The sequence below is a fragment of the Stenella coeruleoalba genome (genome assembly GCF_951394435.1).
Source record: "Stenella coeruleoalba genome assembly, chromosome: 3".
NCBI classification, from domain to species: domain Eukaryota; kingdom Metazoa; phylum Chordata; class Mammalia; order Artiodactyla; family Delphinidae; genus Stenella; species Stenella coeruleoalba.
The window spans coordinates 109,957,016-109,982,019 of record NC_137148.1 but is presented as its reverse complement, the minus strand read 5'-3'; the positions used below and the strand labels follow the sequence as shown (position 1 = coordinate 109,982,019).

The following is a 25,004-nucleotide window of genomic DNA, read 5'->3' as shown; positions in this document are numbered from 1 at the left end:
TTCTATGGTTTGTATTTTCTGATTACACCAAACTGTGCAGTTGACTTACATTGTTCTAGAACATGAAGTTAGAGACAGAAAAGTCACTTTGTTAAAATGGATGCGTCTGATTAAATAAAATGACAGAGTATTAAAATGTTACGAGTTGAGAAATACATAATTAGGAATTTTTTCTCTCATTGCTAAAAGGGAAAGAAATTCCTATTTGCAGAATAATTCCAAAGGAAAGTCTGTTTTTTCCAACCCAGGCCCCCTTTTGTTTTTCGTTTTTTTTTTTGGCTGCGTTGGGTCTTCGTTGTCGCGCACAGGCACTCAGTAGTTGTGGTGCGTGGGCTTCTCAATGCGGTGGTTTCTCTAGTTGTGGAGCACAGGCTCTAGGCACATGGGCTTTAGTAGCTGTGGCTCGTGGGCTCTAGAGCGCAGGCTCAGGAGTTGTAGCGCACAGGCTTATTTGCTCCGCATGTGGGATTTTCCCAGACCAGGGATCGAACCCGTGTCCCCTGCACTGGCAGGCGGATTTTTAACCACTGTGCCACCAGGGAAGTCCCCTCTTTTGGTTTTTAAGTAAGGTCTCATTTATATTGAAAAATTATTGTGATAATTTATGGAACCAAAAGCATATTATCTTTTGGTTAGCCAAGTAACATCTACACCAGAATAAGTAAAGGAATATTCTTGTAAAGTTTATGACATATCTTCAATGTTTTAATACTTCTTTAATTGTGTAAAATGATAATCTTTCTTGTTGTCAGTCTCCATCTTCCCTCCCTTCCTATACAGGCTTGTAAATCTTCCAAGGCAGAATACAAAAGAAAACACGTGAAATTGGCATTACATCTACGGAGGACAATTTGGCAATCTCTATCCAAACTGAAAATACCTTTTGATTTAAAGATTGCAGTCTAATGAGTTATTGGTATACTTATCCATTTTATGAGACTATTAGTTGCGGCTTAGTTTGTAATTTAGTAATGGCTTGGCAACAACCTAAATGTCCACCTGTAGGAGATTGGTTGAAATAGATATTTGCATACAATGGAATATTATACTGCCCCTAGGAAGAATGAGACAGTTCTTTACACAGTGATATGGAAAGATATCCAGGATATTTTAAGTGAAAAAGGAAGGAACTTAACAGTGTATATAGTACGTTATCTTTTGCATAAAAAGAGGTACATATAAGTGTATTTTAATATATATTTACAACATATCTTGGGAAGGCTACATTAGAAAATGTTAAGTGATTGCCTCCGGAACTGGAGTAGTTGAAGGGCAGGGATGGGACTGCCAATTATTTTTCACTATATTTTGTCACAGTTCATTTTGAGTTTTGCATGAAATCATTTCCTAATTTATATAGATAGATAAAAATCTATATAGAGTTTAGCTTAAAAGAATATGTGGTCACTTCAGAATTTTAAAAAGAAAAATATTATACTACTATTGCTGCTGATGAATTACCAGCTTTTAGGGCTAATAAAAACATTTTCATATGCACACTCTTTATAGTTTATCATAAAGTTCCTCAAAATCCTTGAATTTTATTTTAAAAAATCTTTTAAATGCTTGCTTCAAAATTAGTAGAGAGTGAAAAAAACACCTTCATGAGGCTCCTTCATGGAAAGAAAACAGATAAGAAGCAGGAAATTATAAAGTGTTTTCCAAAAAAATGAACCCAAAGTAGTTTCTCTGGACAGTTACCGTACTGGGTTCTATGAGACCCTTTGAAAATCCTGTCTAATCTATAACTATGGCTTTACTCTCAATTAAATTATAGTTTGCCCTGACTGGCAGGATGTTAAGAACTGAAGAAAAGTGTTCGGAATGATATCTTGAAAAGAAGTATTAACAGTAGAAGATGTTTAGATGATCAAGAAAAAGGGCTGGCTTGGCTTCGTCTGAGAAGTTCAAGCGAGGTTCTAGGCGGCCTCCTGCAGAGAAATTCCCAGCGGACTTCCTTTTCCGACCGGACCTGTCGAGGGCCGCCGCACTGACTCCGGTCTTCGACGGCAGCACCGCACCACCGGCCTGCGGGCTTCGACCACACCCTCAGGAGGGGCGGACTGCCTGACCTCCTGAGCCCCAGAACTAGTAGATCCGGCTCCACCCGGCCCCGCCCTTCTGAACCTCGCTAGCGGCTACGCGCTGGAGGGTGTGCGCGCCGAAGTGTGCGCGCGTGAAGCGTGCGCGCGCGAAGTGTGGAGGCCCGATCCTGCCGGTCCCGCCCTGTCAGACGCGGCCGCCGGGCTCAGGAGCTCGGACCTAGGCCACCTGGGCCAGTACCCGGCCAGCCCGGCGTCGTCGGAGCACGTCACCACCTCCAGCGTCACCTCCCGGCGCTGTAGGATCCGCAACCCTCCGCTTTTCTGACGGGGAGGGGCGCGGCGTCGCCACGTGACGCCTCGTCCCCGCCCGGGCCTGGTCACATGGGTGGCGCGGCCGCTGCGTCAGTCACTGTCCTGGTTGCGGGAGTCGAGCGCCGTCGCTGCCGCCGCCAGCGGACGGGGCGGGGGATCCCTGTGCCAGGTCCTCGTCAGCCCGCCCCTGCCTCCTCAGCCAGCCGTCCCGGTCTGGGCTCGACAGTCATGGAGCGGGGCGGAACCTCCGCCTGTACTGTGTGAGGTGCGTCGCCACCGCCGCCGCCTGCGCTTTTCGAGACCTGCCGAACCCCCGCCGCCGCCCGGAGCTCCTCGCCCTTGGCAGTTTGTCGCCGCCCCCCGAGCGGGTTTGAATGCGCGTCCGGTGAAGGTGCAGGCCCGGCGCCGCCTCTGCCGCAGCCGGGAAATGGTTCGGGCCTAGCGGAGCCGGGACTGGAGGTGAGAAGAGCAGACAGACGGACTGAGGGCCGGGCCCGGCCGCGGGGAGGGGCTGGGGGGAGGGGAGGACAGGGTCCGTTTGGGGGCCCGGAGAGACCCTTCGGGCTAGGGCTGCTCGAGACGGCTTCCCTCGTCTTCGCGTTCCACCCCCGACCCTCAAAAATACAAATTAATTAAAAAGGCTAACCCAGTCCTAACAAAAATTACCAGAAATCAGTCTTTGCACTGTTTTTCCTTTCCCCTTTCGTCCATTAATCCATTCCTTCCCTCAGAAATTCCATCAACTGATCTGTTACTTTTTAATACCCTTCTCAATTTCAAGTTATTTCTAGTTAAAGAGAAAATAGGCCTAGGTTCTGGCTATCATTACCCAACTAGTTCTCGCTTTCCTTCTCGCGATCCTGCGTACGTCCTCCTCCACCTCCTCCTCCACCACCTCCTCCTCCTCCTCCTCCTCCTCCTCCTCCTCCTCCCCCTCCTCCCCGCCCCCCCCCGCAAAAAAAAAAAAAGAGGAAAAAAATTTCCGCCTTCGACTGGCGAAGGGGGTTGACTAAAAATGGGAATGTGGGGGTGTAATACTTGAATACCCCCCCATAACTTCAGAATCGGTTAGCTAGTTACCCCGATACCTTGCATTTGGATATTGATGTGTAGGCCTTTTCTCCAGCTGCCTGTGCCCGGGGTTAATCTCGTAATTGACGTCAGTGCTTTGTTCCTTCCACTTTGCTGTTCCTTCCACTCTTTGAGGATGGATCATGGGATATAGGAGTTTGAGTTGTATCCTTATTGCCTTTTCTTTCACAAACGGTATCATTTGTAGGAATGATACAAAGGTGCAAATTTGTACAAAGATACAAATCTGAAATGCTTTTGTATGGAGTTCAAACTAAGACGAAGAGTTCGATTTAGGGTTCTCCCGGTCACTTGCAATTAAGAATTGTGCGATTTCTTTTCAGCTGGCCTGTTGGAGATTTTAAACTAAGGCCAGTCCCTTTTCCAGTTACCACTGTTTTTCCTTACAGAATCTAAGCGATAGTTCCTTGTGAATAGGATGTTTGTAAATGTGACGTTTAAAATGTCTTGTTTTTGAGGGTTCAGATGTTAAAAGCGCAAAGCTTTGTTTCCATATTGATTCTGCAAAGCTTTGTAAAGTGCTCCTTTTATTTAATTGTCCTTTAACTTATCAAAATTGAAATATGAGAACTTTCTTAATTTGACATTTAATAAAGAGCCTCTGTGGCCTGTGAATCTTGCCTAGAATCATCTTTGGTTTTACGTGTATGAAGAAGTGTTGGCAAGTGGCCATCTGGTTTTTAACAAAGCTGGCTTCTTTAAATTGCTCAGGTTTATTTTACTCATTCATCAATGCCTCCTTCAGTCTCCAAACATTAAAAAAAAATCTTAAGAAGTTATTTTAAATTATCTTTTAGCATTAACTTACCTGAGGCAATAAAAAAAAATTTTTTTTTTTAACACCAGCATTTTCATTCAGTTTGTGGTGGCTTGCAGGCTGACGGCTTTGGTTTTTGTTAGCTCTACTGGAACAGTAGGCAGATTTTGCTTTAAATAAAATTCTGTGTCAAGTGGAGGCAAGATAGGATGTTTGTGAGTGACCAAACTTTTACTGTTTGATTTAAAAAAAAAGAGCTTAGCTGTGATTATTCGAAAATGGTCTACAGTTTTGAGGTGTAAAGGTGATTCTACAGTGCTTTGAAGCTGTGTAATTAAGCATTCTTAAAGATAGCATATTTTCATTCAGCTTCAGTTTCTTCTTGTCAGATGATGTACATTCCCTTCTCTGTGCTCTTGAGATACTGTACCCCCTTTGTGACAGTTGATGCATTCTGCTTTGTATTGTAATTTTTTTATAGGTCTGTCATGTCTTTAGAGCAAGAACTATATTTATACCTCTTTGTGTCCTTCCCAGTATTTTATACAATTACTAGGTTGAATTTGAATGTGATATCCAACCCAAGATTTCACAAAAGGGTACTCTTAAAAAAAAAAAGCTGTATGAGCAAGTGATCAGTATTTATTTGTAGGGGAAAAAGTAGCTATCAGCTACAGAAGATGACAGAAGGTGAAGCCTTCTAAAATTATGTATCTTACATTTTTTTTAAGAGTTAAGGTAAATGTCATGGTTTTATGTGTACCTGAGAGGAACAAAGAAAACAGGTATTCTTTTGTGGCCACCTACTGGTTTAGAATGAAGTCCAAAATGTATGAGGCCTTCTCTTCATAGTATTTTTCATAAAAATCAAAGAGGTAGTCTTTTTTTTAATATAAATTTATTTATTTATTTATTTATGTCTGTGTTGGGCCTTCATTGCTGTGCGCGGGCTTTCTCTAGTTGCTGCTAGCGGTGGCTACCCTTTGTTGCGGTACCAGGCTTCTCATTACCGTGGCTTCTCTTGTAGCTCTAGGTGCGCAGGTTTCAGTAGTTGTGGCACGCGAGCTCAATAGCTGTGGCTCGCGGGCTCTAGAGTGCAGGCTCAGTAGTTGTGGCGCACGGGCTTAGTTGCTCCACGGCATGTGGAATCTTCCTGGGCCAGGGCTTGAACCCGTGTCCCCTGCATTGGCAGGCAGATTCTTAACCACTGCGCCACCAGGGAAGTCCCCAAAGAGGTAGTCTTAAATATCGAAGGCACACCTGGACAGTGACCCAGAAATGCAGTGTGTATTATAAAAATTGATAACTTAGATTTGATTTTATTTTACTTTTTTAAAATTTTTTATTGAAAGATAGTTGATTTACAGTGTTGTGTTAATTTCTACTGTATAACAAAGTGACTCAGTTATATACATATATGCATTCTTTTTTATATTCTTTTCCATTATGGTTTATCTCAGGATATTGAACATAGTTCCCTGTGCTATGCAGTGTGACCTTGTTTATCCATTCTGTATGTAATAGTTTGCATCTACTAACCCCAAACTCCCAGTCCATCCCCTGCCCCCCTGTCTGTTCTCTATGTCTTTTGAGTCTGTTTCTGTTTTGTAGATAGGTTCATTTGTGCCATATTTTAGATTCCATATATAAGTGATATCATACGGTATTTGTCTTTCTCCTTCTGACTTACCTTACTTAGAATGATAATCTCTAGTTGCATCCATGTTGCTGCAAATGGCATTATTTTGTTCTTTTTTATGGCTGAGTAGTATTCCATTGTATGTATGTACCACATCTTCTTTATCCATTCATCTGTCAATGGACATTTAGATTGTTTCCATGTCTTGGCTATTGTGAATAGTGCTGCTATGAACATAGGGGTGCATATATCTTTTTGAATTATAGTTTTGTCCAGATATATGCCCAAGAGTGGGATTGCTGGATCATATGGTAGATTTTATTTTTTATTTCAGCTCTCTTCTACAGATAACTTACTATAAAAACTTTCCTGTATAATGTAAAGGATTTCCAGCTTTTGAACCCCCAGTCTTCATTATGGTTTTCCCATTTCCTTTTTTATTTTCTCTGAAAAGTTGGAACAATTATATTGATTTCTGGGAGGGTGTTTGCTAGTCTCAGTTAATTGTGAAATAAGGTGTAGTCAGTGAGTAAAAATTGCTTAAAGCTAACCTGACCTGTTACCTTGCTACTTTTCCCTTTGGTGTAAGGAGAGCACCCCTACTTGCAGTAACTCCCCACACCCAGAGATTGACATGAATAGATTACTCTGGAAAGCCGGTATGGTTTGGCTACCCAGATACTGTCGTGATCTGTTCTGGAACTGGGCTTCCTCTGTCTGCTTTGGGCCTGAATGGGTCTCCCATGATTTTGTCAACTTGGAGCTGCCTAGTGGGTTATGATGTTTCACTTTGACTTTTCCTTTTCTTGTCATCACTAGGGTAGGGACAGTTTTATGGAAAGGTGAGTAGAGTCAATACTCTTCATAGATAGGCCTTCCCACCTCTTTCCAATTGCTATCATTTCTTCCATCTGGAATATCACTTTTCCTGTCTTGTTCCTTGTCTCTTAACATTTCATCATCTTTTAAGGCACAGTGCAAATACCATTGCCTTAAGTTTTGCTTGATTCCCTACCCCAATAGTGACTTATCTCCTTTGAATCCCTGTATCGCTTTGTATCTCTCTTAATATTTGTTATGCAGCTAACTATGGGACTGTAGCAGGCTGGATGACTTTGAGCACAATCAGTGAAGACTCACTAGTAGAATAAAGACTGTGTTATACTATTTTATTGTATATCTCTAAGAATTAAAATAATAATCCAATTTAAGATTTTACTAAAAAAATTAACACTAATTCCTTAATATCATCACATATTCTGGTCGGTGTTCAAATTTCCTCGATTACAGTTTTCGTTTTGTTTTAACAGTTTGTCTGAATTAGGATACAAATAAGGTTCATACATTTTATTGTGTTGATGTGTGTCTCAACCCTCTTTTCTTTCTGTCTTTTTGTTCTTGTTCCTATACAATTGGTTTGTGAAAGAAACCAAGCTTTTGCCCTATGAGATTTCTCACAGTCTGGATTTTGCTGATTGCATCCCTTTGGTTTCATGTAATATGTTCTTCTGTCCACAGTTTTTCCTGTAAATTGGTAGTTACCTCTAGAAGCTTGCTCCGATTCAGGCTTGAATGTTTTTTTTTCAATGGGAATAGTACTTCATAGGTAGAGTTGTGTACTTCCTGTGTATTCTTAAACCTTCAATCTGGCTTCTCATCCTAGCATGCCAGTGAAATAACTCTTATCAGGGCCACCTGTGACTTGTACATTGACAAATTGTATAATCATTGCTTACTCCTTTACCTCTTTCTATACTTGACATTGTTAACCATTGTCTCCTTGATACTGTTTTTTTTTCCTTGACTTTTGTGACTGTCCCTTTCCTGCCTTTCTTACTACTAGCTGCTTCTTTGCAGACTCTTAATTCTCTGCTAATCATATTGATACTTATGAATTTCCACCTTGACCACCTCTTTTCACTCTTCCTGGTGATTTCTTCCATTTTTGTTGCTGTAGCTACCATCCTTAAGTGTTTTAAACTCACCAGAACTCTTTGATCCAACTGAATATCCCTGTTTAGATTGTCCAGTAGGTACTCTGTTTTAGTTAGGAGAGCGACACATACCTAACTGAAGCAAAAAGAAGAATTTTTTGGAAACATACGGGTATCCTGTGAATTCTCAGAAAGGCAATCAAGCCATAGGAGGACAGCTGGAACTCAGGAACAGCTAGATCCAGGGACTCCATATGTGGTCAAGAGTATCTCTTTATGTCTCACAAGATACTCTTTTTTTTTTTTTTTTCACACAAGATACTCTTTGTGTGTTCAGTTAGTTCTTTCTTGCTGCAGGTCAGTTTTTAACACTTACTAATATCTTTTGAGTTTTAAATCTTATAGTTTCTGCCATCAGAGAGACTGACCTGATTCTCAGTCTCAAATCTCAGGAAAGGGACTCGTTAGGTTATAGGTCCAGCTCTGGACCACAGCTCTGGCTAGCGGGCTACATCCCAGAAAGAAGAGGAGTAAAGGACACTCTAAAACATAGTTGTCCAGTTCATTCATTCCATGGCTATTATTGAGCGCACCCACACAGAGTCCTACTTTTCTTATATATATTAAATATTTTCTTTAACATAATCTCACTATCTCTATATACCAGCAAACACTCTCATCTCTTCTATGGAAACAACCCAAATTCATATCTACTTACCACATCCAGAGGTCATTGTTCTCTGAGTCCAGATTCTAAAGGTGATGCTCTTTGTTAATCAGGCCTAGCTATGCTTTGTCACATGTTTGAAAATTGTGGACTAAGTACTGAATTTAACCATCCCCAGCATAACTGATACACAGTGGTAGGAAAAAAAAAAATAGCTAAAAACTCTTATGAGGGGAGGGAAGAGGAAGGTATCATTGTTCCGAAACTTAACACCGTATCTTGCTGGACAGGTACAGTAGAAGGTAAATGATAGAACCAGCAAATTGCATGGGGCTTCATTTGTTGACTTACTTCCTTGCAAATGGAGTGAGTTCTTTGGCAGCCAAATGAAGATTTTCAATTCTGTCCACTAGAAAGATTTTCCTTTTCTGACACTTAGAGGACATTTGAAAGAAAGGAGAGGGCAGTTCTGTGTTACCTTAGCACAAGGGTTGACACACTAAGGTTAGTAGGCCCAATGCTGCCTGCTTTTGTATGGCCTGAGAGCTAAGAATGGTTTTTACATTTTTTTAAAATGGTGGGAAAAAGTCAAAAGAAGAATATTTTGTGGTATGTGAGAATTATAGGAAACTCAAAATTCAGTGTCCATGAATAAAGTTTTATTAGAGCACAGACAACACACCCATCTGTTTATGTATTGTATGTAGGTGCTTTTGCTGATACACTGGCAGAGTTAAGTAGTCCTAACTTTATGGCCTGTGAAGCCTAAAATATTTACTTTGTGGCTTTAAAACAGTTTGTCAACTTTTGTCTTAGCAGATCAAATGGCCCTTAGTGGATATTTGAGTATGAGGATTGCCTTAGGGTTGAGCAGTTAGTTACAAGGTCCTATTTACTATGGTGGTTGTTAGGGGATTTTTTGTTTGATTGTGTGTGTGTGTGTATATATGTATATGTATATATACATATCTCTGTGTGTATGTATGTATAAATGTGGGTATACATGTGTGTATACATATGTGTGTGTACATACCCATTTACATATACATATAGAGATATAAATAAAACAGGTGGAGTCTGCATATTGGTGTAGCTTTAGTTAAGGATTCAGACTTTATCTGTCAACTGTACCCTGCAGGTAGGATCACACTATAGGTTACATTGTAACATGGTTGCTCTTAGTACAGCTATGTGAATGGGGGAGAGAATTTTGAGGAAAGCTGGGAGTGAGTGAGGTGAGAGTAGAAGATGATCAAATAGTCCCTGTAAGTGTTGATTCTGCTACTTCTCAATCCCCTCACCCTTAAATTCTGCTATTTTCCTTGCCTTGGAGGATGTACCACTATCATTGTTTTTTCTAGAAACCTGCAAGTTGTCCTTGATTCCTCCATTTTACATCTCACATCTGTCTGGCCCCAAGATTCTACCTCCTTAACATCTTTGAATCCAAACCCTTTATCTACATTATCAACACTCCTACTATTACTGCCTTAATCTAGGCTTTCATTTCTTACCTGGATTCTTCTCATTTGTTTCCTTATAATCTACTTCATCCTGTACCAAAGTGATTTTTTTCCCCCTCTAAACTGCAAATTCACTTCTCTTAGAACTCCTTAGTAATGTTGTATTTTCTGTAGTATTTTTCTAACTGGGCATTCTTGTACATTAATGAGTTTTATGTAACTTCTAAAGGACTGCTTTATAGCCAAGTAATCCCTTGGGAGTTTGTTGCTGTGTTTAGATTTTGTTTATTATTGTGTTTGTGCCAACTCATAAAGCATTGTACTGATGATGCTCAGACAGGGAAAGATGGTGAGTTAAATTAGATCATTTCATGGTATATGTTAGTATAGGCAGGCCAAACCCCGGCTTAGTATTTAGTATCATATTTTCACTGTGAGATGTATCTGGTAGATCCCATCTTGTAATTAATCAACGTGAAACAGTTTGTTTGCAGTGTGTGTGTTTTATTCCAAACTTCAGCAGTGATTATACTAGATACACATTTAATGTAGTTTTCATTAAGGTACTGAACCACAAATGAACAAGAAAGATTGCCAGAGTTAACAAGTTGGCCTCTTTAAAACTGACATATAAGGACCGCTAGCTGGTATGGTAGTATATATAAGGTTGTATTTCCCTAAATTAGCAAATAAACATTTGCAGTTATTAAATCTGTTTAGTTTTACATATTTATAAGCATTTTATGCACTACTGTTATTGAAGTCAAATTACAGAAGTGGTTTAAAAATATAGGACTATGAGAATTCCCTGGTGGTCCAATGGTTAGGACTCTGCGCTCTCACTGACAAGGGCCCGGGTTCAATCCCTTGTCGGTGAACTAAGATCCCACAAGCCACGCGGCACAGCCGAAAAAAAAAAATTGTGTGTGTGTGTGTGTGTGTGTATAAAACTAGACCTGAGACTACATATTTCCAGGATTGAATACATCATTGGTCTAGTTTATGTAAAACAACATAATCTGTTACATTAGCATTTTATTTATTTATTTATTTTGCCTGCACTGCGTGGCATGCAGGATCCTAGTTCCCTGACCAGGGATGGAACCCGTGCCTCCTGCAGTGGAAGCATGGAGTCCCAGCCACTGGACCACCAGGGAAGTCCCACTAGTGTTATTTAAATTTTTGTTTTGTATTTAATTTTTTAAAGTTGTTTTAGTGTTACGGTTACATAAGAGCTATATAACATAATGAGTTCATACGTAATTTTATATCCATACCAGATTCTTAATATTATAATTTTTAAAAGGTCATCACTCAAGATCTGGGAGATATTAATTTTCTCTGGAAAGGTATCCTATGTCTTTCAGATTTCAGAAACAAACCCACAGGTCTAGTCTGATCCCATGTATTTCAACAGTCTTACCTTTCATTTTGTACTCCCCCAATCCTATTTTCCAACTACTCTTGATCTATCTCTATTCCCTGGGTGTATGCTATGTTCTCTCTTCAGGGCTGTCCCACATGGTATTCTTTCTGCTCAGAACTAACTTCCCTCCCTTCCTCTTCTTCCTTCCCTTCCCTCCTCCTATCCTCCTGCCACCTTTCTGTAGTTGGTCTAGCTGCAATGAAATCTTGGAGATCATGGGTAATTTTTATTTTTATATCCTTAGCCTTAGTGCAGTGTGTGACACAACATATGCCCTGGTTAACTACAGTATTAACGTTGTACCGTATATATAATATTGGTCTATGCTGAAGAGACAGATTTTAAAATCAGAGTTATAAAGCCTTCAGAATCTTCTGAGTTCTGTTTAAATATGTTACAAGTCTGAATTAGAAAATAGTTTGACAATAGGTTTACTCTTATCACTTTATAAATTGATTTTTCAAAGTAAATATTCTCTCTGCCATAATAACTCATTTAATATATAAATTTGTATTCCGTGATTAAAGAGCAATAGCCTTAAATGACCTTAACTACCTTTTAAAGCAATATGCTTATTTACATTTTAATAGAACCTTATTAACAAGAAGTTAGGGTAATTAGGATAGGGGCTAATTTAAGTTCACAAGCTTTGAGTATACGCCTTCTTCATTCAGTACATTAACGTTTTCTCTCTAACCTTTTTTGTAATATTCTAAGACAGTAAATATATTTTAGGAAACCCAGATACTTTATTATCACTTGTCTTCCACATATGCAGATGAAGATGAAATTAATCAGAAATAATTCCTTTTTAGTGTAAACTCTAAAGAACCTTTGCTGTGTAATGCTTTTTAACTTTTGTTTAATTTGCTATATGCATTTTAAGTAATAAAATTGCCTTTATTTTGCCTTTTTGACGTGTGTTATTTTCTCTTGGCTTCCTCAGGTACTATAAATGAAAGCAGTCTTGAAGTACTCTTTTGAACAGATCATTTCTTTCTGGGTGTTGTTACTGAAACACTCAGTTTTTATACCGTCTCAGTTTGCCAAGTATGATTATGAGATTTTACAGTCTAGCACTTGTATTTGGTGAACATTTGAGAGTGTAGGTTTTAAGTAAAAATAGAAATTGATCATTTCTGTACAAGTGTTTTTTTTTTCTTGTACATATGTTGTTTTTTTTCTTTTAGATAAACTCTTTTAGAGAAATTGCTTTAAAAACAACCGAATTCATTTAGTATCAATATTAATGCTTTATTTGGTGATAATATATTGAACGCAGGAAATGAGGTAGTAAATGAGATAACCCCTAGTAAATGAGAGAACCTCTACTTTCTAACCAAGTTGTGAAGTTCATTAGTTTACTCATTTAACTGATTTTCTACTAGGTTATGTTCTAGGTATGCAATGCTGAAAAACAAGCACGTTCCCTGATTATTATCTTAATTGTGATCAGGTACTCTGAAGGAAACAGGAATTGTCTACATGAATTTTTTTAAGCTGGAAAGAGCGCCACAGTTCAAGAAGCCTAAAAAAGGCCCTTGGTGGGAGCTGGGAGGGGAGGGCAGTGAGATATAAAATAAATCTGATGAGATAGGCAGGAGTCACATCGGTAGAAAGTCAAATCCTGGCTTTGAAGGCCATGTTAAGTACCTTAAAGTTTATCCTAAGGCAAGTGGAAAGCTTACTAAAATTTTTAAAGCAGGGGTTGAGTGAAATGATCTGGTTTGTGTTTTAAAAAGATCACTTAAAAAAAAAAATCACTTTAGGGCTTTCCTGGTGGTGTAGTGGTTAAGAATCCGCCTGCCAATGCAGGGGACACGGGTTCGAGCCCTGATCCGGGAAGATCCCACATGCTGCGGAGCAACTAAGCCTGTGTGCCACAACTACTGAGCCTGCTCTCTAGAGCCCGCGAGCCACAACTACTGAAGCCCGTGCGCCTAGAGCCTGTGCTCTGCAACAAGAGAAGCCACAGCAGTGAGAAGCCCGCGCACCACAATGAAGAGTAACCCCCACTCGCCACAACTAGAGAAAGCCCACGCGCAGCAACGAAGACCCAACACAGCCAAAAATAAATAAACAAATAAAATAAATTTATTTTTTTTTTAAAAAGATCACTTTAGCTGCTGTATGAAATATGGATTAGAGAGAGATGAGGGGAACTAGGAGTCCCAATTAGAAGGCTGTAGCATTTGTCCAAGTCTGAGGTAAAATGATGGCTTGTTTTGAACAGTGGCAGTGGAGAAGGAAGGGAACTGATAAATTCAAAACATATTTTGGAGGCCATGGTTATGGAGTGGATGTGGAGAGAGGTTGAAGGGAGTGTTCAGCAAGAGCAGGTGGTTGGTAGGATGAGGATCACTAGAGCAGAAGTTGTTGGCGGTAGGGAAAAGAGATCAAGAAATCAATTTTGGATGTATTAAGATTGATATTCCTCAGTCAAAGGACATGATCAAACAGGCTTGATGTGGAGTATATTTTGGTATTTGTATTATAGACATATAGATGGTATTTTAAGCCATGAGAATGTAGGGAAAGAATGTAGACTTAATCAGAGTCTGAATAAGACCTGTGGCTGAGTGCAGAGGAGCACCAATTTTTAAGAAGTCTGGTAGATAGAATGGGAGAAGCCAGAGGTGCTAGGAAAACTGGGAGGGCTGGGGTTATAGAAGCCAAAAATATATTAAGGAGCCATTAGTGGCTGAATATGTTGAGCAGTAGGTCAACTAAAATGATAGTGTCTGTTGAATTTAGCAACTTGCAAATCAGTGTGATCTTGGCAAGGAGTGGAGTGTGGGAAGTTGGAAACAATGTTGGGAGGTTGGAAACAATGTGGAATAGTGATTGGATATATTTTGGAAAGCAGTTTGTGTATATCAATTAAAATTGAAGATGCTCATTCCCTGCAACCTGGCAATTCCACTTGTAGGTGTCTCTTCCAGGAAAACTCTCACTCGCTGGTACAAAGAGAAGTGTATAAAAATGATCATTACAGGGACTTCCCTGGTGGCATAGTGGTTAAGAATCCGCCTGCCATTGCAGGGGACACGGGTTTGAGCCCTGTTCCGGGAAGATCCCACATGCCGCGGAGCAACTAAGCCCGTGCACCACAACTACTGAGTCTGCGCTCTAGAGCCCACAAGCCACAACTACTGAGCCCATGTGCCACAACTACTGAAGCCCGCATGCCTAGAGCCCATGCTCTGCAACAAGAGAAGCCACCATAATGAGAAGCCTGTGCACCACAACGAAGAGTAGCCCCTGCTCTCTGCAACTAGAGAAAGCCCGCACACAGCAACAAAGACCCAACGCAGCCATAAATAAATAAATAAATTTATTAAAAAAAAAGATAATTACAGCATTGTTTGTAATGGCAGAGAAAGGGGAAACTACCTAAATATCCATCATCTGGAGAGTGGATAAGTAAATTGTGTGGATACACAGTAGTGAAAATAAATGAACTACAGCAACATGTATCATGATGGATTAACCTCAACATAATGCTGAGAATTTAAAAGGCTCAGAGTCTTTAAAGTGTACCCTTTTTAAAGGTTGAAAAATATGCAGAACAATTCAATGTCTTACTTAGGGATACATACATAGTAAAAGTATACACCAAAATCAGAATAGTGGCTATCTCTTGAAGGGGAAGGGAGCATAGGAGATGTGATCCAGGAGGGGTACACAGTAGCCTTCCACTATATTGGCAGTGCTGTATTTCCCAAGGTGGTTCATGGGTAACACAAGTGTTCACTATATTGCTCCTTACACGTTTTTGGGTCACTTTTTAACAAACAAATGGTTGCAGAGAGAGTGGGGAATCACCAAGAGTCCTTTTGGCTGTGAAGGAGAGTAGAGGAGAGATAGAGTAATAGCTGGAGAGATCTATGGGATCAGGGAAGACTTTTTTTTTTTTTTTTAAAGAAGAATATATTTGAATGATGATGGAAGGGATTCATTAAAGAGAGAAAAGTTGAAGTTGCTGGAGAGAAGGCAGTAACTGATAAAGATCTAGGAGAAGATAGCAAAATGGGCATAATTGTTCTTTGATAGAGAGATGCTTTTTCTTTTTTAGCCAGAGGAAAGAAGAGAATGGATGCAATGTTAATAGTTTGAAAGTTGATAGTTGATTTCTCTCTGGTCTTTAATCTTTGTAATCTTTGTTCAGTAAGATAAGGTCATTTGTGGAATGGAAGCTAGGAGGAAGAGTCATAGAACTCCATGAAAATACTTGTGCGGAATAGGAAAGAGCATTCGTCAGAGAAGGATAGTAAATTTCCAGGAAACTTTGAGGGCCTAGTTGAAAGTGATTCATGAAACATGATTATGAGAAATTAGATAATGTATAAAGATATGATGAAGAAAGCAAAAATGGTATGGAATTATCTTTGCTTTCATGTTTTTTACTACCTTTTTTTTTCTTGGTCACGCAGCACAGCACGTGGAATCTTAGTTCCCCAACTGGAATCAAACAACCCCCCCCCACCTCCCCACTGGAAGCACAGAGCCCTAACCACTGGACTGCCAGGGAAGTCCCTTTTCTATGTTATTTTAAACCTGAAGGCTATAGAAATCTCATGACTAACTTTGGGTGAAAGGTCCTTTTATGCAAAACACCATTTTGGGACCTGATGTTCTGTTATTGTTGGCTTTGATCTCCAGGTGTACAACCTCTGTTTGCCTACCTTGTAGGAACTGACCTCTTCAGACTCTCATGGGTAGAGAAATCCTGCCAAATGAGGCCAAGAGGGATTTCTCTACCTATAAGGCTTTTTGCTTTAAGATAGTGTATTTTAAAGTTACAGTTTAATAGCAGTTGTAATAAACTGGATTCTAAAATAATTGAAATCTTAGCTTAAGTCTCATTTTGACTTTTGGAGTGTAAATCATTTAATAATCTGGTAGCTGAATGGCTTCATTTTTCAGTAGGATAGTTCTAAGATACTAATTGAAAAAAAACCATTGTAACAGGTTCTGAACACTTGAAAGGGGCAAGTTAAAGGTCACATTTTACTCTTTAAACTATTTTTGAAGTTTTAAATTTTAAAAGGTTATAAAACTAATACATGTTTTTATTAAAGGGATTATAGGAGATGAATTTCTGGTTCATTGGGAATGCACACTTTTTTTTGAACTGTGAGTACTGTAATTTTTTTTATTGTGATATATGCATAACAAAATTTATCATTTCAGTCATTTTAAATGTACAGTTCAGTGGCATTATTTACATTCACAGTGTTGTGCAACCATCACCATTGTCCATTTCCAGAACTTTTTCATCATCCTAAACAGAAGTTCCATACCCATTAAACAGAAGTTCCATACCCATTAAACGATAATTCCCTATTCCCTCTTATGCCCAGCCCCTTGCAACCACCGTTCTACTTTCTATCTCTATCAGTTTGCCTTTTCTGCATACCTCATGTAAGTGACTGCTTCATCCATGGTAGCATGTGTCAGAATTTCATTCCTTTTTAAGGCTGAATTATATTTCTTTTATGTGTATACCACATTTTGTTTGTCCATTCATCTGTTGGTGAACACTTGGGTTGCTTCCACCTCTTGACTGTTGTGGATAACGGTGCTATGAACATGGTGTATACAACTACCTGTTTGAGTTCCTGCTTTCATTGGCCATATATACATAAGAGTATAATAGCTGGGTCATAGGGTAATTCTATGTTATACTCTTAGAGTGACCATCAAACTGTTTTCCACAGCAGCTGCACCATTTTACATTTTTACCAGCACTGCACAAGTATTCTAATTTCTCCATATTTTTGCCAACACTTTTTTTTGTTTGTTTTTTTAAATTTTAATTTGTTGATAATAGCCATCCTGATGGGTGTGATGTTGTATCTCTTAGTTTTGATTTGCATTTCTCTAATGACTAATGATGTTTAGCATCTTTTCATGTGTTTATCGGCCATTTGTATATTTTCCTTGGAGAAAAACTTATTCAAATCCTTTTCCCATTTTTTGACTGAGTTGTTTGTCTTGGCATTCTTGTGGAAAATCTGTTACAAATGTGAGGTATAGGGACTTCCCTGGTGGTCCAGTGGTTAAGACTCTGCTTCCACTGCAGGGGGCATGGGTTCGACCCCTGGTTAGTGAACTACAATGCCGCATGAGGCGTGATGCGGCCAGGAAAAAAAAAAAAAGTGTGGTATATTTCTGGACTCCCAGTTCTCTTTTCTTGATCTATAGGTTTGTAGTAAGTTTTGAAATTGGGAAGTGTGTGTCTTCCAGCTTTGTTCTTTTGCAAGGTTGTTTTGACTGTTCTGGATCCTTTGACTTTCCATGTGAATTTTAGTATCAACTTGTCACTTTCTGTGAAGAAGTCAGCTGGGATATTGATAGGGATTCTGTAGAAACTGTAGATCAATTAAGGGAGTATTTTCATCTTAATAAATTTTCCATTCTGTGAATAGGATTGTTTCCATTTATTTAGGTCTTTAATTACTTTCAGTAATGTTTTGTAGTTTTCAGAGTGTAAATTTTGCTGTTCTTCTGTTAAATTTTTTTCTAAGTATTTTATTCCTTTTGATGATATTGTAAATGGAATTGTTTTCTTAATTTCATTTTTGGTTTGTTTATAGCTACTGTACAGAAATACAATCCTTTTTTGTGTGTGTATCGATCTTGTATCATGCAATGTTGTTGAACTCGTTTATTAGCTCTAACAGATTTTCAGTGGATTCTTCATGGTTTTCTATGTACAACATCATCATTTTACTTTTCCTTTCAAGCTCAGATATCTTTTATTTCTATTTCTTGCCTAATTGACTGACTAGAACCTCCATACAGTATTGAATAGAAGTGGTGAAAGGACATCCTTGTCTTGTTCTTGATCTTAGGGGAAAAGTATTCAGTCCCTCACCATTAAATATGATAGCTGTGTTTTCCTTGTAGATGCACTTTATTAGCTTGAGGAAATTTCCTTTTTTTTTTTTTTTTTTTTTTGCGGTACACGGGCCCTCTCACTGTTGCGGCCTCTCCCATTGCGGAGCATAGGCTCCGGACGCGCAGGCTCAGCGGCCATGGCTCACGGGCCCAGCCGCTCCGCGGCATGTGGGATCTTCCCGGACCGGGGCAGGAACCTGTGTCCCCTGCATCGGCAGGCGGACTCTCAACCACTGCGCCACCAGGGAAGCCCCCTTCTCTTTTATTCATAGTTTGTTGAGTGTTTTTGTCAAGAAGGGATGTCGCAACTTGTCAGATGCATTTTCTCCATCCGTTGAGATGGTCATTTGGTTTTTGTCCTATATTCTGTTGTTATGGTGTATTACTTTAATTGATTTTTGGATATTAAGCCAATCCTGCATTCCTCACTTAGTCATGGTGTACAATCCTTTGTAATATTGCTGGATTTGGTTTGTTAATATTTTGTTGAGGATTTTTATGTATATGTAATAAGCTTTTTATTGATCTGTAGGTTTTTTTCTTGTAATGTCTTTTGTCTTTGGTTCTCATATCAGGGTACTATTGCCCTTACAAAATGAATTGGAAGGAGTTTCCTCCTTTCTCCATTGTTTGGGAAGAGTTTGTGAAGGATTAGTGTTAATTGTTCTTTAAACGTTCGTTAGAATTCAGCAATGAAGCCATGCAGTCCTGAGCTTCTATTTATAGGCAGTTTTTGGACTACTAATTCAGTCTCTTCACTTGTTATGGGTCTATTCAGGCTTCCTGTTACTTCTTTTTTTTTTCCCTAAATATATATATATATTTATTTATTTATGGCTGGATTGGGTCTTTGTTGCTCCGCGTGGGCTCTCTCTAGTTGCGGTGAGCAGGGGCTGCTCTTCGTTGCAGTGCGTGGGCTTCTCATTGTGGTGGCTTCTCTTGTTGGGAAGTATAGGCTCTAGGCGCACAGGCTTCGGTAGTTGTGGCACACGGGCTTAGTTGCTCCACAGCGTGTGGGATCTTCCTGGACCAGGGATCGAACCTGTGTCCCCTGCATTGGCAGGCGGATTCTTAACCACTGTACCACCAGGGAAGTCCCCCCTTTATTCTTGTATAGTGGGATTTATTTATTTATTTATTTATTTATTATGTTAGCTGTTTGCTGTATTTGGTTACAAGTGAGGTGTTTACTTTTTTTTTTTTAATATTTATTTATTTATTTATGGCTGTGTTGGGTCTTCGTTTCTGTGTGAGGGCTTTCTCCAGTTGTGGCAAGCGGGGGCCACTCTTCATCGCGGTGCGCGGGCCTCTCACTATTGCAGCCTCTCTTGTTGCGGAGCACAGGCTCCAGATGCGCAGGCTCAGTAGCTGTGGCTCACGGGCCCAGTTGCTCCACGGCATGTGGGATCTTCCCAGACCAGGCTCGAACCCGTGTCCCCTGCATTGGCAGGCAGATTCTCAACCACTGTGCCACCAGGGAAGCCCTCTTGTATAGTGTTAAATACTCAACTACATTCAAATAGTTCTCTCATCTAATCCTTACCATTAGATTAGTATGAACATTTTATAATAGACGAAACTGAGGTTTAGGGAGATTATTTGCCTAAATCATATGTCTAGTATGTTATATAATCACAACTAAACAGCAGGTATCCCTAATTGTCCCATTTATAAAATTATGGTGCCTCAGCTGTTTACAGCTCAATTGAAGTTTGGAAGTTACGTTACTTTGTTAAGGTATTTAAGAAGTTAATAAAGAGGTAATTGCCTGTATTGGTTTTTGGTTACTAGATGTTTTATGTTTGAGAGTTTTTATTAGCAAGGATACCACTCTACATCAAGATTATCCAATAGTCTTTGCTTATAACTAAACCACCTGAATCACTACGATTTGAAGAACTGTGTGTTAGGAAATAGAGGGTCATTTTGCGAATTAATACCTTAGCTTCTTTGATATTGATTATGGAGAAATAAGGGAGGACATCCCTTTTTCCCCCAAATATTCTTCCAGTATATAGTTACTGCACATGTACCATATGCTCTGAGTTATTTTTGATGCTCTTCTGAGATTGCTATTCTCTTTTTTTCTTTGCTTTTTTGGCTTCGCCGCACGGCTTGCAGTGTCTTTCCGGATCAGGGATTGAACCTGGGCCCCGGCAGTGAAAGTGCCGAGTGCTAACCATTGGACTGCCAGGAAATTCCCTGAGATTGGTATTCTTAACCTCTCTCTCATTTCCTTCCATTTTCTCCCCAGGAGGTCCCAAGGATCTTCAGAGAAATATAAATGACTGAGAAATAACCGCTTTCAAATTTGTCCAGTTCCGCTATAAATGCAGTTTCACTTGGACAGAGCTGCTAGTAGTGGGTGGATAAGACTTAGAATAACTGCAATGGGTAGCAGAGGCTGCCTATCAAAGCCAGCCCTTTCCTTCCTTTAGTACCTCAGTCCCATGTAGTCCATAGTATAATTCACTTTTAGTCTCTTCAGATACTAGGTAACTGAGAAGTAAAGATACAGATAGCACATTATCTGTAGTATAGACATTTAAAGTTATTTATTTAGATTGATTTTAGTTAGACCACAGAAATAAAGAATGGAAAACTCCAGAGAGGCTAAACAGATTCAGATCAAGGTGAAAGTCAAAAAGCCAGCCAGAGGGACTTCCCTCGTGGTCCAGTGGCTAAGACTCCATGCTCTCAATGCAGGGGGCCCGAGTTTGATCCGTGGTCAGGGAACTAGATCCCACATACCGCAACTGAACATCCCACGTGCTGCAACTAAGACCCAGGCGTAGCCAAACAAATAAATTAAAAAAAAAAAAAAGAGCCAGTCAGAAACAAATCAAGAGACTTGGGGAGAGCATTGACAAACTTTGAAAACCACAGTGTGAAGTTTGCATCTTAGATTGAGGAGAGTTTAGGCATGGCCTTCCCCTAGTTTGGGAGTGGTCCTGAAAGAGGAGGCAGACGACTTGAAGGAGGTGGTCAGTAGAATTAGGATGCAGTTTAGCATAAGATTTAGTCCTAACCTTATATTCCTCAGCTAAGATATAGGGCAGGTTGAGAAAGCATAGTTATTACATAATCAAAAGACTATCACTTTAATAGAAAAATGGGCAAAAGATGTAAATAGGCAGTTCACAGGAGAAGAAATATGAATGGCTAAGTAGGACATGAAAAAGATGTGTGGTTTAACTATCGGAGAAATTGACTAGAAAGCAGTTGACTATGAGCTTTATAAGGTCAAAGACCATGAGTCATTCTCCGTTTTATCTCTGGCTCCTAAGACAGTACCTAGACATAGTAGACAGGCTCATGTATTTGTTAAATGAATGAAATAAACAAATAACGTTGGAATAATTTTTTTTTTTTACTTCTCAGATTGGTGGCACAATTAAAAAAGACTCATAATGCCTGGGATTGAAAATGGCATGGTTAAAGGGCAGTTTCATACTCCATTGGGGCGCTGTCAGTTAACACATCTTTTCGAAAAGCAGTTTAGTGATATACGTTAAAATGGTATAGCATATATCCTTTGACTCAGCAATTTCACGTGGAGAAATTTATCTGAAACTGAAATAGTGTGCGGGTGCACACGTGCACACACACACACACAATCATTATAATGTTTATCATACTAAATTCTGGATACAACCTACCTATCAGGGGCTTTCTGGCTAAATGAAGACTATGCAGTCAATCAAAGAATGAAAATTCATATGTATTGATATGGAACTATGTTCATTACTTATTAAATGAAATAAGAACTGTATGTGTAACAGTTTTCTACACGACTAATGTGTGACTCTTTGCAATATTAAAGGGAAGTTTCACTTCCCTGAAACTATTGGTGACTTCTACTTTCTACTTTACGTTAATCATATTAGAGTTTTTGAGCAAAGAGCGAGTATTACTTGTGTAATTGGAAAAACAGACCCATCAAGGTTTATCTCTTTTGAAACAGGAAGCCTCTACACTGTTGGTGGGAATATAAATTGGTGTAGCCACTATGAAGAACAGTATGGAGGTTCCTTAAAAAAACTAAAAACAGAGTTACTATATGATCCAGCAATCCCACTCCTAGGCATATATCTGGAGAAAATTATAATTCAAAAAGATACATACACCCCAGTGTTCATAGCAGCACTATTTACAGTAGCCAGGACATGAAAGCAACCTGAGTGTCCATCAACAGATGAATGGATAAAGATGATGTGGTATATATACACAATGAAATATTACTCAGCCATCAGAAAGAATGAAATAATGCCATTTGCAGCAACATGGATGGACCTAGAGATTATCATACTAAGTAAAGTAAGTCATCAGAGAAAGACAAATATGATATTGCTTATATGTGGAATCTAAAAAAATGATACAAATGAACTTATTTACAAAACAGAAATAGACTTGCAGACATAGAAACAAACTTATGGTTACCAGAGGGGAAGGATAAATTAGGAGTTTGGGTTTAAAATATACACACTACTATATATAAAATAGGTAACCAGCAAGGGCCCACTGTATAGCACAGGGAACTATACTCAGTATCTTGTAGTAACCCATAATGGAGAGGAATCTGAATATATACATATGTATATGTGTATAACTGAATCCCTTTGCTGTATACCTGAAACTAACACAATGTTGTAAATAACTATATTTCAATAAAAATTGTTTTAGAAAGGTTTATCTCTGTTGGAAAATACAAAAGTGGAAGACTGTTCCTTATTAACATTTACAAGAACAGCCAAAATATTTATTAGGGACAAGAAAGAAGATTTACCTAAATAGAGAGACATCCTTCATATTATGTGTGAAAACTGGATATTCAGATTTCAGTTTTCTTGTGTTTAGCTTATGAGAATAGTAGTTGGCATATTTTGCTGTTAGTTGAGTTAGTTGTATCTCATTCTTTCTATATACTCAACACCTAACAATTCTACTTTTGAGTTTACCCTAAAGAAATAATGAGGTCATCAGTCATATGGCATACATTGTGTTGCATCTAGTTTTCCTCACAAAACAGCATTTATGGAAATTCCTCCAAGGTAACTGGCAATGATCTACCTCATTTGTTTTAAAAAACAATGGTTTATTTAAGCATTTCTTTGTTCTTGGGCATTCAGTTATTTTAAATTGTTTTACCGCTAAAAACAGTGCTGCAGTAAACATCTTCATAGCATATGGCTGTGCTTTTAATTCTGTGGAATATAGTCCCACGAGTGAGGTTACTGGGCTGAAGGATTTGTCTTTTTTCTGGCTGAGTTTGAAATGTCTTCACCATTTTATAACTGTTATCTTAGAAAAGTACGTGGTTTTTAACTGTTGTTATTAAATAAAACATTTATTTAAAAATTTTATTTATTTATTTAAAATTTTATTTATTTATTTATTTAGGCTGGGCCGGGTCTTAGTTGTGGCATGCAGGATCATTTAGTTGCAGCATGCTGACTCTTAGTTGCGGCATTTATGTGGGATCTAGTTCCCCGACCAGGGATTGAACCCTGACCCCCTGCATTGGGAGCGAGGAGTCTTACCCACTGGACCACCAGGGAAGTCCCAAAACATTTTATTATTGAATTGGTTTTGTTAACTATTAAAATCCCATATATCTTTGGGTTTATTTCTTCCCTCTGTTTTACTGATCAGTTTGTTCATTTCTGTGCACTACCATGCTATTTTGATAATGGTGATGGCTTATAGTAAGTTTTAATCTAGTGTGGCCAATTCTTCTTGTTCTCTCCCCAATGCTAAGTATTTAATAGATGCTTGTTGCATATTAAGTTAATAGTACACTTAATAATAAACATTAAATCTTGCTTTAGATAAATTTTGGATGCCCATTTACTTTAGGGAGCTGAGCTTGGCATGTGGATGTTGTCCCCTCCTAGCAGTGTAATAAATGTAATTTCTTTCTGAAATGTAATAAATTGTGACCCAGAGGAGTTGAGGAGAATTGGATATCGGTGTGAATTTGGAGACAGGAGTGCACCTTAGTCCTGAGAGAAATACTTTAAGCCCTAGAGAAGAGACAGTTTGATGGTAAATCCCAAGGCTGAAAAATGTTGGAAAGCACCCATAGTGCTCTAATATGTAAATTTTATCACTCTTATCCTTCCATCTTTTATTTTGAAAAATCTCACACCTATAAGAGAAGTATAATATACATCTGTGTACCCTTCACCTAGATTGTTAACATTTTTACTGCGAACATTTAATTGCTGCTGCTGCTGCTACTCTTCCCTCTCCTCTTCCTGACTCTTTCCCTCCCTCACCCTGTGTCTTTCCCTCCTTCCTTTATCCATCTCTCTCTGTCTGTCTCTCTGTCTGTCTCTCCCACCCTCCACACACATACTATCTATATACATGCTATCTATACATAATAAATATATATTCCAGTGGTCATTGAACCATTTGAGAGTTGGCAAACATGATGACATTTAGCCTGTGTGTTGTGTATGTCCTAAGTAAGAATCAAAGATTTTCTCCTGCATAAACAAATACAGTTATCACATTGCTATGATTATCTGAAATACCATTCATATTAAAATTTTCCCAAGTTTTCCATTAATGACCTTCACAATCATTTTTTCCTCCTCAGATCCAGGGTCTGGGGTATGAAGGATCATGCATTGCATTTAGTTGTGTCCTCTTTCTTTCTTTCTTATTTATTTATTTATTTATGGCTGCGTTGGGTCTTCATTGCTGCATGCAGACTTTCTCTAGTTGTGGCGAGCGGGGTCTACTCTTCGTTGCAGTGTGT

General features: G+C 39.0%; 1 protein-coding gene across 2 annotated transcripts in view; it reads left to right on the top strand.

Moving 5' to 3' along the window:
* Positions 1-1,771: 1,771 nt before the first annotated feature.
* Positions 1,772-25,004, top strand: part of AFF4 (ALF transcription elongation factor 4) — a 92,839-nt gene continuing 69,606 nt past the window's right edge. The window contains exon 1 of one of the 2 annotated variants that reach the window (XM_079918963.1): positions 1,772-2,816. The gene's annotated coding sequence lies outside the window, so the exon portion shown is untranslated. The remainder of the gene's footprint in view (positions 2,817-25,004) is intronic. The other variant, XM_079918962.1, reaches the window with a different exon arrangement.